Raw genomic sequence first — 20449 nt, 5'->3', positions numbered from 1 at the left:
GCAGTGGCATTTGGACTAGCACACTCTCATGGTATCTTCTGGAAATATGGAACACTGCAGCTTGCCAAGTATGACATATTTGGCATGTAAAAATGTCAATCATGAAAGATGATACCTGTTGCAACAGGAGGCTAACAGGTGGAGCAGTCATTGAAGCCATTGTCGGGGAGAATTTTGATTCTGAGGGAGCTCGCTGCAGAGGGCTCCTGAATAAAAGCGTGGAATCGCTTTTGGGGTATCGTTGTTTGCTCATAGTTACACCTTTTTATCATTAGCTTGGTGGAGATTCCTCATATTTGTGTGTTTTCTAATATACCACAGGACGTGGAAGTGTTGCGACTTGTAGAAAAATCGCTGCCTAGAAGACCATGTGCAATGGTTTTTGTTTGAAAGGACTGCATATTTGGTTGATGTAGAAATTGGCACTAACAGGGTAAAGACGTAGCATGTTGAGAAACATTTACGATTAAAAAAAGGAGCTTTGAGTTAACTTTACCAAGCTTTTTTTAGGATTTAAAAAAGGGGAGCTTGGAGTTAACGAAGGTTTCATAAAATGAAGTGTTTTATGAAAGGAGCATAGGTTGTTTTATGAGGAATGATAGCATAAAGTTGATTGAAATATTAGTTTTTTTAAAAATCAGTATTTAAAATTTTTTAATAAAAGGTTTGTGTAAGGAGGAAGTGAAGTTAATCACTTTTGGATTTATTTCACTATTGGTTTTGTTTACTCGGTGTCAGGATCCATACGCCTCGTATAAAAATGAAAGTAGATGCATGTTGGGATTATTTTTTTCACGTAGTATAGCGAGGGAGAGGAGTTGCCCATAAAGTTATGGAAACACTGGTTATATTTAGAGAAAATCCGTCAAGGATTTTTGTAAATCCAAGTGATAGTTCTTAAACTTTAAAATTTTAGGCGTCCTAGACGTTTTTGATGGTGCTGAATCCATTTTGACCATCAAAAACACGATTCAAACACTGTTGTTCTGGCCATTTTTGATCTTTTTGCCATTCCGACCACTTTTGACCGTGCAAACAATTCCTCCACCTCGTTAGACAACTCCCTTTTTTTAAGTGGATTGTTGTTTTTCAAATTCTTATTTAAAAAAAAAAAAAGAGTATCACTCTAAAATTGCTGGTTGCAATAATATCAAATTTATTGGCTAAATGAGTCCACACAAGAAACATTAGTTGAAGGCGAAGGTTTGAACGTGTCTATCAACAACAATATTATTCTTCATATAAGAGATTGTAAAACATTCAAGGAGACATACACAAGAAACATGAGTTGAAGGTGAAGGTTTGAGTGGGTTTAGCAAAGGAAATATTATTCTTCATATAAGAGATTGTAAAACATTGAAGGAGGCATAGGACATGCTCAAAATTTTGTACGAAACAATAATTTCAAATTGGATTTTATTTGTAAAAAGTTGTTTTTTATTAAGATGGAGCAATATGAAAGTATAAGCAATTTTATTTCTAGTGTTAAATAGTTAAGTGATAAATTAGGTAATATTGGTGAAAAGGTCTCTAGTACAGATTTGGTAACAATCACTTTAAATGGTTTAGTATCATATTATAAAAATCTTTATTTCATGTCTCTCAACAAAAGAGAAGCCCCATAAATTTGATTAATTGACAAGGACTCTTATTCAAGAGGAAGAGAGGATGAATAACTTTGAGTTCTAGCAGTTCTTATTTGGCATTGGTGGCGAAAGGGAAACACCCATATAAAGGTAGGACATGGGACAAAAACAAAGGCAACAAATTTTAAGCAAAGAAAAAAGATATAAATCCATCTAAATTTGAGTGTCATGTTAAGAAGTATGATGTATGCTTTTATTGTAGGAAACCTAGGCATCATGCAAAATATTGTTATAAAAGACAATAAAATGAGTCTAAACAAAGAAATAGAAAATATAGTAGCAATTTTATGAAGAATGATACCTCAATTAGTGAAGGATTCAAAGATCTTAAGTTGCTCATTTCACAAGTTGCTTTACCTGCAAAACTGATGATGTCAATGCATGGTATGTTGATTCAAGTGCCTTAGCTCAGATGTCTTGTGCCAAGGATTGGTTTGATAAGTATTATGAAAACCTTGATGGATTATATGTTTAGTTATGAGACAACACCTCACTTAAAGTCCAAGGGTATGGAGTAATAAGTGTAAACCTACCCAACGGGGAAAGAAAAGAGATTCATAATGTAATGCATGTTCCTAGAATTAAAAATAACTTAATATATGTCTCTATTGTCACTAACCAATATTTAAAAGTGGAGTTTATTATGTCTTGATGTGTTGTCAAAGATATCAAAAATCACTATGTGATTACAACCACAAGTACAAGGATTGAAGGCTTATATAAGTTGAATGTGACCAAAGCATGACATAAAGCATTAGGAGATACAACAATATTAATAGAAGAATTATGGCATTAGAGGTATGGACAACTTAATCAAAATGACTTGGTGCTACTTCAAAGATTCAATCAATGGTGGAAGGACTGCCTGTTTTGAAAATGAATATATGGAATATGAAGCATGAGTTTTAGAAAAATAACATAGAAATGAATTCCATGTGCACAATGAAAAAATACAAATAAAAATATTTAAGCTAATTCATACTGATGTTTGTGGTCCAGTGCACTCAAGATCACTCGATGGTGCATGGTACTTTCTTATTTTTGTTGACAATAGATCCAGGTAAACTTAGGTTTATTTCATTAGAATAAAGAATGATGTATTTGAATATTACAAAAAATTTAAGATTATGGTTGAAAAACAAACTAGTAAATACATCAAAATCCTCAGATAATGTCAAAGGGGAGAATACAGATTGGGAGATTGCATTAATTACTGTAAAAGTCATGGAATCCAACAACAATTTACAGTGCCTATAACACCTTATAAAAATGGAGTTGTTGAGAGAAAAAAATAGAACGTTGGTAGAATGTGCTCATAGTATGTTGAAAGGTAAAAACATTTCTAATGCTTTTTTTGAAGAATCTATTAACACAACTATTTACTTGAAAAATAGAAGCCCTACAAAAATTTTAGATTGTAAAACACCATTTGAAGTATTTCATGGATATAAACCAAATGTGATTCTTCTAAGAGTCTTTGGTTGCAAGGAATCTACTCATATTCCAAAATATGAAAGAAGGAAGGTTGATGCAAAATCCTTTAGATGTGTATTTATTGGTTATTGTAATGATTGGAAAGCATATAAATTATTTGATCCCAAATCACGTAAATTAATTGCAAGTAGGGATGTGCTTTTTCATGAGAAATCAAATGAAGGTGATCATAATAATAATAATGGTAATCATTATCATGTCAAGATAGATCCAGATATTGAACGTGAATAGGTACTTTAACAACAAAAGGAATAGGTATAGGTTCAAGAACAAGAAGCATCAAGCAGTCAGATCACTCTAAGAGGAGGAGATGAAGATGAAAGCAGGAGAACTTCGAGATCTGTGGAAGAAGATGAAAGCAGGAGAACTCCAAGGAGGTCTCCATGAAAAACTCAACTCCCTATAAAGTAAAAATATTATGCACTAATGACTCATGCAATGAATGTAGTTAAACCATCAAATTAGGAATAAGATAAAGGATGTAAAGAGTGGAGAGATGCAATCCATAAGGAATATAAATCTATAATAAAAAATGATACATGGAAGTTAACTAAACTACCTAAAAATAGAGTTCCTATTGGTTGTAAATGGTTATATAAAACCAAGTTTAATGCAAGTGGTAGTATAGAAAAGTACAAAACTAGATTGGTTTCCAAAGGGTACTCACAAAAAGAAGGAATAGATTATGAAGATATCTTTGCACCTATAGCTAAGTTAAACAAAATCAGAATCATGATTGCATTAGCTACAAAGAATGATTGGAAAATACATCAATTAGTTGTAAAATCTGCTTTTCTAAATTGTGAACTAAAAGAAGAAGTATATTTAGAACAACCTGAAAGGTTTGATAAAAAGGAGCAAGGGCATCTTGTTTGTAAATTGAAAAAGGATTTATATTGTTTAAAATAAGTACCAAGATCATGGTATGAAAATATTGACTCCTCCTTCCCTTATAAAGGTTTTAAGAACAATAAGGTTGATCCTAATTTGTATATCAAGAAGGGAAAAAATGGGAATATTTCTTTGATAGTTGTGTATGTTGATGATCTCATCATAAGAGGTAGTGCATCTCAATTAATTAAATAAAATAAAGAAAAATTGTCATAGGAGTTCGAAATAAAGGACCTCGATGATTTGCATTACTTTCTAAGTATTGAAAAATGGACGGAATCTGGAAAAACACTCATCACTCAAAGCAAATATACAAGATAATTTCTCAAAAGATTTAACATGAGTGAATGTAAAAGAGTGTCAACACCGTTAGAACAAAATGCTAAATTATATAGTGATGATGGCACTAAAGATGTAAATGGTACTTTCTATCGTGAGCTAGTGGGAAGTTTAAACTATCTTACCACTATGAGACAAGATATAACTTATATTGTCACTATGCTTAGTCAATTCATGGGTAAGCCTAAGGAAAGTAATTGGAAAGCAGCAAAGAAGGTCCTTCGCTATATAAAGGGAACAATTAAATTTTGGTATTTTGATTCTGATGAATTTGGTGTTGAGTTGGAAGGTTATTCTAATTCTGAATGGGTAGGAAATCTCGACGACAAAAAGTCAACCTCTGGCTACGCATTAAATATTGGATCAGAGATTGTGTCATGGAGTAACAAGAAACAACCAAAGCCTTGACAACTGTATCTGTGAAGTTGTTTGGCTAAGATGCATTCTTTAAGATGTAGGTGAAGGACAAACAAGCCAACCATTATTATGTGCGATAATCAAAGCTCTATGAAATTGGCACACAAAGGAGTGTATCATGCAAGAACAAAGCATATTGAAGTTTAACACCACGTTGTAAGAGAAAAGATCTAGTCAAAAGGAAGTGATCTAGTCTATTGTAATACAAATGAAAATGTCGCTGACAAATTTACCAAGCCTTTTGGTAATCTGAACTTCGAACTTTGAAATGTGTAGAAATCATCTTGGCCTTGTAGAAAATCCATTTCTACATGAAGGGTGATATGTAGAAATAGAAAAGGTAGAAAGGTGAAAGAGACTAGATAAACAAAAAAAATCTAAAATGTAGATAAGTTGTCAAGTTGATAAGGTTGTAGAGTTGTCCATCCAAATCTCTTGGATCTAGAATGGCCAACAAAGACTATAAATTGAAATGGTTGTACAAGCATTTTTGGCATCAATGAATTGTGATTTCATCTTTATGTCGAGTGCATCTCTGCATCTCTCTTGTGTGTTAGATCTTTGCTGTTTTCTAACTTGCAAGAGTTGGTAGCCAAAGATATAAATGGAGCACAATGGCACTTCCTACATATAGCTCGACATGGGTATGACTTTGTTGGCCGTGGATATGATATGACTTTGTTCTAGATTTAGGGATTATATTAGTTCATCTCTATTTTAATATGCAAAACTCTTAGTGAACGGACATATTGATATCAAATTATTCTTATTTGGTATGAAAAACACGTAGCAAAGAAAGATCTAGAGCATGCGCACACGCGTAAGATTGAAGAGGAGATTATTGTAGCTCCTGCGGTAGGAGCAGGAGGGTACGTCTTTCACGACCATTATGGGAAGGAGTCCAAAAAGGAAGCCGAAGAAGCTGAAGGCAAAAAGCATTACCACCTCTTCTAGACTTCCCTTAGAATAATTTTCCTGCATGTTGTTTCCTTCTTTCAACTCCCTTCGTTCCCCTCTCTGATTTTTCCTATCCAGTCGTTTTTCTAGTCTCTCGAATCGATATGATCGAATTGAATCCTAAAATAAAAATATGTATGGTGAATAATTTCTGGATTTCCTATCATTGACTTATGCATGGATCGTGTGACTATTGTTGCACTGATTGAAAATTTTACAGTAGGTTTGGCGGAATGTTTGTAAATCACCGTAGTCATTATCACAGGCTGCTTACTTCTGTGAATGGACGCCCAAAAAACTTTTGAGTCATACAAAAAAATTGTTAATGGTTAAATTTTGATCGATTTTATTCAAAGAGATTATCTTAAGCAATAAATTTTGCATAAGCTCGGATGTTGAAATTGAAGAAAATAAATAATTTTTTGCCGCACGATCCCTCTAAAAAAGCATGGAAAATAAATAGTATGAAATAGAATTTAGTTTTTCAAAACAGAATTTCGTTTTTATTTAAATGCCAAATCTCTTTTTCAAATTCTATTGTACATTGCGGTGGACATTCAATGTATTACATTTTTAGATTAAATTTTGTACCATGTAGAAATTGATATTCTGGATTAATCAAAAGTGCATGTGACGTACTTCTGGAACCCATAAAAAAAAAAGCAATGAGGTGAAATTCAAATCAAGAAAAGAGAATACTAATTCGCCAAAGGCACACGTGGATGTACCGGTGTGCACGTTTTATTTTTTAGTTTTTTTTTACAAATGGAAGGCGGTGCTCTGTTTCCTTTGTTCCAGGATCTTTGCACAGGGAACCTCTTAAAAAACAAAATGACTCATAAGTCTATTACACAGCCACAACACATTTCTATTAATTTAAAAAAAACGAAACTCTGTTACATATTTCTTCCTCTGTACAAAGAGGGAATAAAAAAAAACTCTGCTGCTCTCACAGATTTTCCACTGCTGTGGATATTACAAAACAACCCTCTGTTCTTCAAAATTCTTTTCGCACTGTTGTGCGTTCAATACATTTCCATGAACAAAAAAAACGTGCACAGGGTCAACACCATTACAATGCACCTCTGTTTTACAATGGCCACCAAAACCATTACATCCCTGTTTTTGTTTTATCGCACTGCTGTGCATTTACCAAAATCGCACTACTGTGCGCAGCCACCACATAACACCATTACTTAAAAAAAATTGTGCGCAGGCACAATACCCATCACCCAAAAAAAACGCACACGACTATACACTGCCGCAGCCACAATACATCACAACAAAAAACATGACTTAACCTTTTTTTTGCTCACGGGCACACCTAAATAAAGACTACAGCACGCACACTCTAAAGACTCTCTATCATAGACTTTTTATGACAACATATATATATAAAAACATACAAAAAGAATGTGACGTATATCATATGGGACACAAGCCCATATCCAAAATTAAAGCCTCTACCAAAAACTACGAAAGTCATTAAAAGCATTTAATTCCCTTCTCGGCGGTCAACAGGAATCCTCACACGCCACGCAAACATTGATTTGATGTGGGCTGACTGCATCTTCGGAGATCGACGGCGGAGAACGAAGAGCCCCATCGGACGGCTCACAAAAATATCAGAACCCAGTTTGCTGCCCAACTTTAACGCCCGAGAAAATGACGTTGCGTTATGTCAGGGCTGAACCACGTGTCAGCTCTAAAATTTCTCGGGTTCGATCATCGGAAAATCCCTTTTGCCGGAATGTGACCCGAGAGCTCTCCGGCGAGTTTGTTGACCGGTTTCCGGCAGCTGCGTTGAAATTACGATTTCAACACTCCCCTTTAATTTCAACAGCTGGGCATTCAATCTTACCCAAACACTTCCTCACATGGAGGGATTCACCAACACTGCTGTTACAAAGACATCTTCCTCACATAGAGGGATTCACCAACTGCTTCTGATGCAGTTCCACAAACAACAAAGTTGTCTTCCTCTTAATAAAGGGATTAACCTGAAACTGTGCTTAAGAGCACCTTCCTCATGACAGAGGGATTCACCATAACAATGTGCTAAAGAGCACCTTCCTCATGACAGAGGGATTCACCATAACAATGTGCTGAAGAGCACCTTCCTCTTGACAGAGGGATTCACCTGTGACTATGCTGAAAAGCATCATCCTCTTGATAGAGGGATTCACCACGACACTGTGCTGAAAAGCACCTTCCTCTTTAATAGAGGGTTTCACCAAATGACTGCTTCAAATGCAGTTCCAAAACAAACAATCATTGCACTGCTGTGTGTGCAAACTCATTACATTGTTCTTTTATGCTGCTGCATATTCTTTGCTGCACTGTTGTGCCATCTTCTTTACTGCGTCTATCCCACACTGTTGTATCTACACTTGCACTGCTTCTGCACTTTTCAAAGACAAAATACTCTGTCTTTTCTGGAACAATTACACTGTCCCAATTTACAAATTTACACTGCTGTTGCATATATTGCATTTCGATTCAATGAACAACACATTCATTACAGTTACATATACTGCTGTAAAAAAATTTCTTTTACATGTGCTGTTGTCCATTACCTTTCATTTCTTCAACAAAACTTCATGCTGCTGCATTTTCTTATTTGCATTGCTGTCTGCTTCTCCTTCTTGCCATCACGTTGCTGCCCATAACTTCTTGCTGCTCCATTGCCTCTGCAATTTGCACTGTCGCTGCCTTTTGTTTCATCATACTGTTGTGTGCCCATACTCTTGGCACTTCATTCTCCACACAGAAATAACACGGGCTGTTACTTTTTACACCCTTGCTTCATACAATCTTCAGTTTCATTTTTTTTATTTTCATAATGCACTGTTGTGCAATTCCTTTCGATTTTTTGCTGCCACACACATTCTCATTCACCCATGTGCATTAAAAAATCTGTTGTCCCTTTTTTTCTTTATGCATTTCTTTGCATGCTGCATTGCAAAAAAATCATTACATTTTTTTTACTGCTGTGTAACAAAAATTTCATTGCATTCTCAGCCACTGGGTATTTATGCTCTGCTACGTTTTTGCCTTCTTCTCATTTTCTTCTCACTGGTTTGCATTTTCACTCCCAATACAAAACATTTCCATCTGCTGTGTATTATACTCACTCTGCTGTGAGTATATTCTCTCACTTTACATAAAAGGAAAACTTCATTCCATTGCTATGCAAAAATTCAAAATTGTTGTTCATTCTAATCCATGTGCTCCAAAAAAAATTTCCAAACTGTTGTTTTGTGTTCTATCTTCCCACTGCCGTGAGGGTCTCCATGCTTTGCATTTTTCTCTTATCTCGCTGCTGCTCTTTACATTTCAGCGCTGCCATCTTTTCTTCTTTATGCATTTCTGTGCATATTGCATAAACACAAAGCAAAAACATCGCTGATTTCATCACTGCTGCATATTACCTTTCAGAGGGATTAACAAAGATTTCATTTGCAACTGCTGCGCTGCAATACATCCTCTATCAACAAATGACTGTTAATACAGTTTAGCAACAAAAATTACAAGCTCCCCTTTAATGTATGCTTGTCTTCTTTTGGCAGACTTTTCTCAAAATAAATTTAGATCCACTGGGGAGTTCAAGGGGTTTTCAGGTTGCCTTTCCTTCCTTCTCCATACTTGTGTAACTTTCTTCTTTTGCATGGGTCTAGCTTGTGTAAGAGCCCATGTCAAGTTACAATCTCGTGCCATATGCCCAATGTTATGACACTTGAAACATTCAACATTGTTCATGAATAACATTTCATGATTTCTTCTAAAATTGTTTCTTGGAGATTTTCGGAGACCACAACATTTATCTTTATGAAATGCTCTACAGTCTTTTGCCATATGACCAAAGTTTGAGCAAGCATAACAATAACCATAAAATGAACTTTGGTACCTGGAAGATGGAGGTTTTCTTGATGCACTTCTGAAGCCTTGCTGCCTTGAGATCCTTTGATGATCACCATTGCCTCTTGCCTTTTTGCCATCAGCTACATTTCTTCTTGGAGCTGGTTTTCTACTTGGAGCAGGATCTCTTCTATTGCAGCCTTCATTTTTCTCCTTGCCTTTGCTGGAACTAGGAGCATCACCATCTCTCTCTGGCTTCTTCACATCTCCTTTGCTTAAAGCATCCTCATCCTTGTTTGAGGGTTCACCTACATACCCAAGTCCTGATTTATCAAATGGAGATCTGTGATAGCTAAGCATGTCATCCAATGCTTGAGAGCTCTTCATGATCTTGTTCATCCCTTCAACCTTCTTCCTGAGGAGGACAATCTCTTCTTCTAACTTTTCACATTCATTATTTTTCTTTGCTAGTTGTCCCTCAGTTTCTTCCTTGCTACGAGTAGCTTCAGCTGCTACTATTTTGAAGGAGATAATATCTGTCTTCATTTTGGAAATTTCTTCATCTTTTACTTGACTGTTCTTCATTTTCTTTTCAGCTCCTTGTGCCTGCTTCTTGGCTTCTTGTAGTTCGGACTTAAGGGAGGAGACCTCTACCTTGTATTGTCCAATCTCTTCTACAAGCTTATTCACTCTCATGTGCCTTTGTTCAAGTTGACTTGTCAAGGCATCTGCCTGCTTCTTTGCTTCATTCAGCTGATTTGTCATAGATATGACTTCTTCATGATGTTTCTTCTTGCATTGGTCAAGCTCCTTCTTGAGCTTGGCTAGCTCTTCATCCCTTTCCTTTACTTGAAGCTTGATGAGGTCAAGCTTTTCATTCTCAGCTTCTATGATGGGTTCATGACTTTCTTCTTGACTCATTTTCATGGTCAGTGCTCCCTTTGCATGAAGGTCATGCAGTCTGTCCCATATATCCTTTGCTGATGTATATTTTCCTAGATTCCTCTTCACAGAATCAGGGAGTCCATCCAAGATTAGTTTTGCTGCTTGTGCATCATACTCCATGGATTCTTTATCCATCTTGCTGTCATCAATCACTGACTCCCAGACTTCAATCCCCTCAGACATTAGGAAAGCCCTCATCATTATTTCCCATACATCAAAGTTTCCATCAAACTTTGGGGTTTCAAATAGAATGTATTCTAATGGATTGCCTTCTAGTTTAGTAGAGGAGGGAGACACATTTTTAACAGGCCTGGAGGCTTTCTTCTTTGACCTTGCCATTCTTATCTAGGCTTTAAATACTTGACTGTGTTTTTTAAATCACTGACTGTTTCTTCAATAATAACTCAAAAACTTGAGAAATACCTGAATCCCTTTGGCTGAAACTTCACACTGCTGGAGAAGCTTTCTGTGCTGCAACCACACCTTCCTTCAGCTTCTTTGAGTCTTCAAAGAGCCTGGACTAGCTCTGATACCACTGTTGGGTATTTTTCAATGGGGAAATACCAAAACCAAACATGAGGAATGCTCTGTTTCCTTTGTTCCAGGATCTTTGCACAGGGAACCTCTTAAAAAACAAAATGACTCATAAGTCTATTACACAGCCACAACACATTTCTATTAATTTAAAAAAAACGAAACTCTGTTACATATTTCTTCCTCTGTACAAAGAGGGAATCAAAAAAAACTCTGCTGCTCTCACAGATTTTCCACTGCTGTGGATATTACAAAACAACCCTCTGTTCTTCAAAAAAAAATTCGCACTGCTGTGCGTTCAATACATTTCCATGAACAAAAAAAACGTGCACAGGGTCAACACCATTACAATGCACCTTTGTTTTACAATGGCCACAAAAACTATTACATCCCTGTTTTTGTTTTATCGCACTGCTGTGCATTTACCAAAATCGCACTACTGTGCGCAGCCATCACATAACACCATTACTTAAAAAAAATTGTGCGCAGGCACAATACCCATCACCCAAAAAAAACGCACACGACTATACACTGCCGCAGCCACACTACATCACAACAAAAAAAACATGACTTAACCTTTTTTTTGCTCACGGGCACACCTAAATAAAGACTACAGCACGCACACTCTAAAGACTCTCTATCATAGACTTTTTATGACAACATATATATATAAAAACATACAAAAAGAATGTGACGTATATCATATGGGACACAAGCCCATATCCAAAATTAAAGCCTCTACCAAAAACTACGAAAGTCATTAAAAGCATTTAATTCCCTTCTCGGCGGTCAACAGGAATCCTCACACGCCACGCAAACATTGATTTGATGTGGGCTGACTGCATCTTCGGAGATCGACGGCGGAGAACGAAGAGCCCCATCGGACGGCTCACAAAAATATCAGAACCCAGTTTGCTGCCCAACTTTAACGCCCGAGAAAATGACGTTGCATTACGTCAGGGCTGAACCACGTGTCAGCTCTAAAATTTCTCGGGTTCGATCATCGTAAAATCCCTTTTGCCGGAATGTGACCCGAGAGCTCTCCGGCGAGTTTGTTGACCGGTTTCTGGCAGCTGCGTTGAAATTACGATTTCAACATGATGGTGTTTGAAGGAATATCCTTGATATGAGTCTGGAGCATGGAGCGACGACATGGAAGGTAAAAAAATTAATCGAAACAAAAGAGGTGAAGCGTTTCCATTCTTCTGCATCGTGGCGATCGTGCGGGGCATTTGGATTATCGTTTGGGACTGTGTGTTCTGCGATGAACAGATAAAAAACGCAAGCTGGTCAAGAAGAAAGTGTGGTTTTCTGACGACGTAGAAAATGTAGCATACAGCAGGAGGCATGCTCTAGGCTTCACTATGATTAAAATATGGTGGTCAAAATAAAAGGATTAATTCTTCAAAGAGAGACGCAAATCAACGCAGAGACTTGGCGAATATCCTGCCCAACAGAATGTCTCTCTATGTTTGGATATGTAACGACGGGTCTTAGAGAACGATTCTCTATTGATCTCAATTCCCTTTTTTCCGGTTCTCCTTTTTCCTTTTGTTCCTCAGGCGGAGAAAGTATTCAGAGATCCTTTGGTTCTAGATCAAGAGATTTGCTTTGTATATGATGTATAATTGTTGACTAGTTGAGCTGATTATGAAATTTTTTGTTTAATATTTTGATTAGAGTGTGTAAAACGAACTCAGGATCTTTAAGATCTGGGATCCCTAATTTCTGTGTAGCTGTCAAAGTGGGTAAAATTTGGGAGCCCATCTGAGAACTCTTTTTAATAGATCGATGTCTAATTTTAGTATTTTTCCCCGCTCAGAAATCTTGTTGTAATTATGGATGGATTACCTATTAATTTTTGACTAATGATATTCTAGGAATTCAGTGTAAAATTTTCTAAAATGGGTGTAATATTTGCTAATTTACACTTTAATATAAATCTAGGTGTTAACTTACACTTTTGTTTAATATGATGATGATGGTGGTGGTGGTTAATATGGATTAAATTGTTCTTTCTTTTTTTTCAAATTGTTCTTGGGACATTGGTGTCTTAGCTTCGCGATCTGTTGTTCGTACTTTTGAAAGTTTGGTCTAGGAGATCTGCTTTTCTGTTTAAATGAAGAGATATATCTATTGGATTTATAATTATTGTCAATCTCGGTGCAACGTCACATTGTGATAAGATTTTCTCAATATGAAAATCAATCATGGTCAACCATGATTGTTTTACCATTTATAATATTTATCTTTAGGTTTTTATACCTTGAGTTTATAATATTGATCCCTTGGGTTTAATATTATCTCTTTGGATTTATTATTTCATAGGGTTTATAATATCAACCCCTTGGGTGTATTAATCTAAAGTATAATGTTATTTATAGACTTTTTAATATTAATCTTTTGATTAAATATAAATCCTTGAGTTTAATTAATTAATGATAATTACTATAAATTATTTAAAAAACTATATTAATTATTTTTAATATAAAACCTTATTAGTTAATTAAATAAGTGTTCAGATTTCTTAACTTAAGTATGTATATAATTTTCTTTTATATTATTTTGAAATTACATTATAAATAAATTGAACGAGCAAACACAAAAGCAAAATACTTTTATTTTCTCATTTAAAATAAGTTATTAAGTATTTGGAATTACATAATGCTCGTTGTAAGGGAGTAGTCTACTTCGGCGAAGGAATTGACGGGAATGTCCACAGGCCGTAAAAACTTCCAACTTCGGCCACTGGCAAACACAATGTCAAAATTTTATGTCAGCTCTGGCGATGGAGATCCGTATGGGAAGATCATGGCAGGGATTCATCTCAGATTCGATGTGATGTTAGTCTACGTCCATCGACTACTAGTTAATGGAGTGGGGGTGAGTGGGTGAAGGTAAAAGCCATTCCCGCCCGTGCTTCGAAACAAATTTTCCATTCGAATTTGAAGGTTAAACTCACTGAACAAAACTTTGACATTCAGATTGCCGGTGGCCCAAACCGATTTTCCATTCTGCCTGCTCACTGAACTCCTGGACAGTGAAGTGCCTTTGCTGGCTGCCGATTTGTATTGAACGAGTGAGTTTTCTTTAATTGAGTTGTGTAAGGTATATTTATTTATGTTCTATCCATCTGTATGCGTGTCTGTGTATGGTATGATGCTTGATGCTTCTAATTTCGCTCCAGATACACACTTTACTGTATAATGATGAAATATTTATCTTTTCATCTACAAGGTTATCTTTATATTTTGTTCAAAAAAATTTCTGCAAGTTATGGCGGATATGTGATTGTTTTCAATCCTGATCTAGTTGATGTATATCCAAATTTAACTCCGTTTCTACGCTACAAGAGTTTAGCCTGTTTATTCAACTCCATCTTTTATGTAACGATATTTAGCTTCTCCAATTCCATCTTCCATATGTTAGTTTATTATGGAAAATTCTACGATAACTTCTAATCATATATGGTTATCACAAGCTTGGATCGCTCCATTATATTCTAATCTTAATTAGAAAACGTATTTTCTCTTAGAAAATGGCAATGAAATAAATGCTACTTTTGTTGTCAAAGTGAAAACTGAATGTGAGGTATTTGAAGTCCACTTTCCATGCTTTTTATTTGCAAAGTTTTAAGGATGGTTGTAATACTCTTTGCATGATCATGTAAATGACACTAGAAGGACTGAAAAAAGGTGAATATCCAATGATGATACTACCAATTACATCATTTCGTAAATGATAGTAAATTTGAAGAAGAGAAGAAAGTTATGAACAATCCTCCTATTACATCATCTCGTAAATGATAGTAAATTTGAAGAATAGGAGAAAGTTACGAATAATTCTCCTGCTCACTAGATACAACATCATCCAAAGGGAAACCTTTGGAAAGTTGGTGGAACAATTTTGGTATTTCTTTTCATTGAATGAATCTTTATACCAATAGTGTTTTGTCTCATGTAACTAGGTTGGTTATAATTTTGATGCTTATGTGTTGGAAGTAATGGAGAAAGCTAAACTTAGATTACTATTATGATGACGATAGGATTGAGACTCTAATCTTAGACCTCGGATCCTAATATCTAGGGAGTGGTTGAAACCACCCCGTTAGTGTGAAAGCCTATATATTTGAGGCTCATCTGACTCGATGTATTAGGTATTGTATGAGTGTTTGTACACTCTCCAAGTATCTCACCTGGAGAGCCAATTAATATATAGTTTATATATTCACTTTTTATCGCTGCAGGGTTGTTGATCCTGTACGCTGAGCGAAGGGCGCGACTAAAGCAAAATCGTCCTGCAGTTTGGAGGGCTAATCACACTAATCCCAGTGTAACACTTCACGTGTTTTTTATTTTGGCGACCGTCGCAGATTTGCAGTGTACAGTCGCAAAGACCTTTGCAAGTCCGTGGTGCTAACTCGCGCCGACTGTGAAAACAAGAAAGAAGCTGCGTTTTCGAGGAAGGCGGTGACTGTGGCGATCGCCGATGATTGTTCAGAGAATCTGTGTGAAGAGCCGATGGAAAGGTCTATTAGAAGATATCATGATTGACCGTGGAGAAACAACGTGGAGAAGGTCGGAAGAAGGCTGCGTGGAGAAGACTGGAAGGAAGCCGAGGTTGCTGTGGTCTGCATAGGAGGAAGAAGATCGCTTGATTTCTTGCCTGGAGGCCATTGAAGTAGGTGTGGTGGAGGCTGGTTTTGTATTTTGTATTACTAGCCTTATGAGGTATGAGAGAGCTGCCGGTCTAAAAGTGCCAAGGAGACATGAGGAGGCCGGATTGTTGAGGGGAACAACAGAGGAGATTGAGATCGCTGCGGACTGCCGTGAAGGGCACGCACAGTGTGGATCGGAGGACGAGTGCCGTGAAAGTATCTGTGTGAGGATCCCATCGTGAAGGAGGCACGATCAGATCGGAAGTGGTGTGCCCAATTTTGGAGGATGAGTTCTTGATCGGTGTATCGACGTTGTTAATCACTGGATCACTACTGCTGGGTGATCCGTGGATGTTGTTTAACAGATTAGGGATGCCTCAATCGACGAGCGTGGAATCTGCTGGGAAGGCGAGCGGAGGAGGCGTGTGGTGACTATAGCTTTAGATCGATGGCGTAGTTTGGAGGACGAGAAGAGGAGACTGTTAAGGTAGATCAGTGGAAGAAGTAAGATCTGCTGTGGTTGGGAGCCAATAGGATACTGTCTCTCGAAGGTCTGTCTGATGCTTTGAGTGATTCTGTCGATTTAAGGAGGCCAACAATTTGAGTTGCACCTGTGTTGTGACCTCGGTGTGGAGCTATTAATGATGCACAGGCATAAGGGTGAGCTGGTTGCTTGGTGCCTGTAGATCTGTTGGCGAGTGTTGGTAAAGGAATTGGTATTTTTTTATGCTTGTTGAGGCATTATCACATAAAAAATGTCCAAAACAATGCAAAGTGCGATTGAGTTTCAATTCTGTTGATTCATTATCTAGCAGGCATTATTTATTTGGTCGCCAGCTAGGGGTGCTCTTCATTTTACAAAGGCGCAATGCTTCTTGATTTCCCTGGCATTCCCATAGAGCACTTCGATTTCTCCCATCTTCTGGATCGAGTATTTGAAATTGTCAAAAGAAGAAAACTATTCTCCTTCAACTGTGCCTCAACAATTATTTTTGAAATATAATTGGTAAGAAGGGCAACATCTGATTGGAAGAGTCCTATGTGCAATTTTAGATTGTTGAAATAATCATTGTCGAAGGTGAGGGGACTAGCAGGATCCATTGGCACTAGATATAAGTTTCAGAATTAGAGTCATATGGATACACGTTTTTATATTTAGAATTCATTAGTAGTTGTTGTGCAAATTTCAATGGCATGCAAGTTATGGTTTAGATTTTCTTAATCAAACTCTTTTATTGGACAAGAATGAAGTAAATATTGATGATGTTAACTTGACTTTCTTACCTCTTGCAGTGTGAAATTTTTATAGGTTCAAGCTTTTTTTTATTTACTCGTTTTAATTTTCATTTTTGATTCATTGAAGTAACTTCCATATTTTTTCTTATCAAAATTTTCACTGTTTTGTATTTTTATTAGTTAAATTAATATTTTATATAACTATTTGATATGGTTTTATAAGATATTTAACACGTAATATATGCGAGATACATTTGTACTCTTTTAAGATTTAAACTAACAACTAGTTTTTATTATTATTACGCCGTAAGGCATTCCCTCTGAAATCAACTATCCTAAATGCCTCCGTGTCATAATTTTTACCATTAGATATTTTGTTAGACTATTGAATTAAGATGATCCATTGATTTGAATTGCACGACCGTTGCTAGCTTTCCCAACTATACAAATTATCGCTGGTGAGTCAAACATGTTTAGTTGCCCGCGTTTCGCTTTGGATAGCTAATCGGTTGCAACCACTCAAGGGTGTCCGTTGCAACTGCTCTGGATAGTTACTCTGGCTGGTGGAACTTATGCGCTCGGGCGTGTTGCATGTTAAGCGATGCCGCGAAATCTAAACTTTTTAACTGGGTTTTTGTTCTATTCCAGCCGAAGAATCGTATGCTTTCCTTGTAAACTGGTTCAACAGGTTTCCACAGTATAAATTCCGGAAGTTTTACATAGGAGGCGAAAGTTATGCAGGTAGTGTCGTTTGTAATAACTATATATGATGCACAAGTTTTTAGTTTGGAATAGTTATTATTAAAACTGTGATGAGTATAATTGCATATTGTTACCGTTAAAATAATGCACTATTTTAGAGGGATATATTAATTTTTCATGAAGGTGCTAACGTTAATTACTGATTTTAGGATATTACATTCCAGAGTTGGCTTCAACAATTTTAAGGCACAAAAAGTTGTCGCACGCATTGTTCATTAATTTCAGAGGAATAATGGTGAGTTCAGCTGAGACTTGTGATTTTCAGAATATTTCATTGGTCTAAGAATCAAAATGCATGCAAAGAGAATTCAATATACGAATATCTTTGTTCAATCCCTATGTAAAGACTTGCAAACTCTATCGAATGCCATGGTGCGTGACAAACATACCTTATAGCTGGACCTCGTGCAGGTATCAGTCTTTAGACTTAAACCTAGTTAATGATATCAATTACTGTGGCAAATTTAATTTTCGAATCGTCTGGAATTTATCACTTTACTGCTGAAACATAGTTTCATGTGACTACGTACCAGTGATGTTCTGCCTTGGGCGGATTCTGTTTCAACGGTCTTACCAATTTATCGTCAACTAATTGCAAGTGGGTTGCGGATAATTGTTTTCAGGTATGAAATAAAACAATTTTGTTTTCAGTTATGATATAAGAGAATTTTAATTACAATTGCCAATTTATTAATAGCACAGTTACATAAGCAAATGTGGATGATACACTACATGCATTATTTGTTAATAATTTGTACAATGATAATTTGTATCCAATTTATATAATTTATTATTTGTTAATAATGTGTACAATGATAATTTGCATCTAATTTATATATTTTATTATTTAATTAATGTATATCTCTAATTTATATATTTTATTATTTAATTAATGTATATAATTTTTTGTTTTGTTTCATTTTTATTTTTTAATTTATATAATAATTTTATAATTGTATTAGTTAAATGTGAAAAAAATTAAATATAAATCTTAATATGTAATATAGTTAATGTTGGACATTCCATAACCCTTTACTGTTAATGTAAATAGTTATTGATGTGACCAAATGATCATAATATGCTAACATTTTTTTATTTATGATTATAATATAAAAATTCAAAGTAAGAAAAAGATAATTTTCTCCACATATAATAGGATATCTATAATTCTGGATCTACTAAATTTATTATACATCTATAATTTTGGATTAACTAAGCTCCTAGAGGTATTATATATTTTTTTACTTTCAAAGAAGTTTGAATCTCAATAGATTTATTCCTTTCCGAAATTTATAAGATGCATTCTAGATCTACCTAGTGCTGAAAGGAATCAAATATCTTTTCACTCTTAAAAAAGTTTGCACCTCAATAAATTTGATCCTCCTAGAGCCTTAGTAGATCAAGGATTAAGATTGGCATATAAATCTAAAATAGTAATGTGTGTATATATACACCAAAAGTTAAACCTTGAATTATGAAAATATGTAAAAAATAAATAAATAAATTATTTTACTTCCATTTTATTTTATTTTTAATTTGAGTTTTTACTTTATTTTATTTTTAATTTTATGTAATTTGATTAATTCAAAATATTAAACTATTACCTAAAAACATAAAAAAATTGAATTAAAAAAAATTAACATAACCGCATAATTATTTTTTAAAAATTTGAATTAAAAAAAAATTAACTTAACCGCGTAATTAATTTTTAAGTAACTATTCAGTACTGTATTGGATTTTTAAGTGAGCATGCAGTATTGTTAGTGATCATACCAGTATTTCATTAACGCCGATTTTTCGTTTCGTATTTTCAGCAGAGACCTAGATGCTAGGGTCCGTGTGACCTCTACAGAACTCTCCATCGATGAGCTCAAGCTTCCAATTCAGACTCCATGGTACCCGTGGGTTAATGGCGACGAGGTAAAAGAATCAAATCAGCCACATTAATTTTACCGATAAAATCCTGATGATAATATCGATTTGATCTGTATTCCCATTAATGGTGCAGGTCGGCGGATACACTGTGATTTACAAGGGTTTGACATTTGCCACCGTTAGAGGAGCAGGGCATGAAGTTCCGGAATTTCAACCGTCCAGGGTGTTAACGTTGTTCAAATATTTTCTGAATGGAAAACTGGTGGAACTTATGCGCTCGGGCGTGTTGCATGTACTCAGTGTGCTTGAGATGGGCAATTTTTCAGAAAGAAAACAAGGCATTCAAGAGTGTAGAGACTACTTTGTTTGGATCTGTGTTCGGGCTTGTTGCATGTACTCAGTGTGCTTGAGATGGGCAATTTTTCAGAAAGAAAGCAAGGCATTCAAGAGTGTAGAGACTACCTTGTTTGGATCTGTAGGCTGTCTCGATGTTGGAGGGGAATTTATAATCTTCCCCGAGATGGATGTCGTCTCCCACAATCTTGATGCTCTCCACGTCTCTTTGATTGTGTAGTCACGCAGTACGGATAGGAGATCCATCTCTCTGGTTCAGTAATTGACGACTTGACTTCGAGGACGGTAGATTTCAGAGCTCTTGTCTAATGATGCTAATGTTAATTCTTAATACAATGCGAATGTTAAGAAATCTAAACCGCGCAAAGAAACCATGAATGAAGAAGTCGAGAAAGTTTTGACAGTTTAAGAGAAACCACTTCAACGTAGACAAATCCGCACCCCTATTATTTTCTGTCAGACCGCTTAGTGGGGTTGCGTTATT

The sequence above is a fragment of the Pinus tabuliformis genome, chromosome 9, assembly GCF_031772625.1.
Source record: "Pinus tabuliformis cultivar Carrire ecotype Pingquan chromosome 9, CPIR1, whole genome shotgun sequence".
In the NCBI taxonomy this organism is placed as follows: Eukaryota; Viridiplantae; Streptophyta; class Pinopsida; order Pinales; family Pinaceae; genus Pinus; species Pinus tabuliformis.
The sequence above is the reverse complement of the archived record's forward strand: the minus strand, read 5'-3'. Positions refer to the sequence as shown.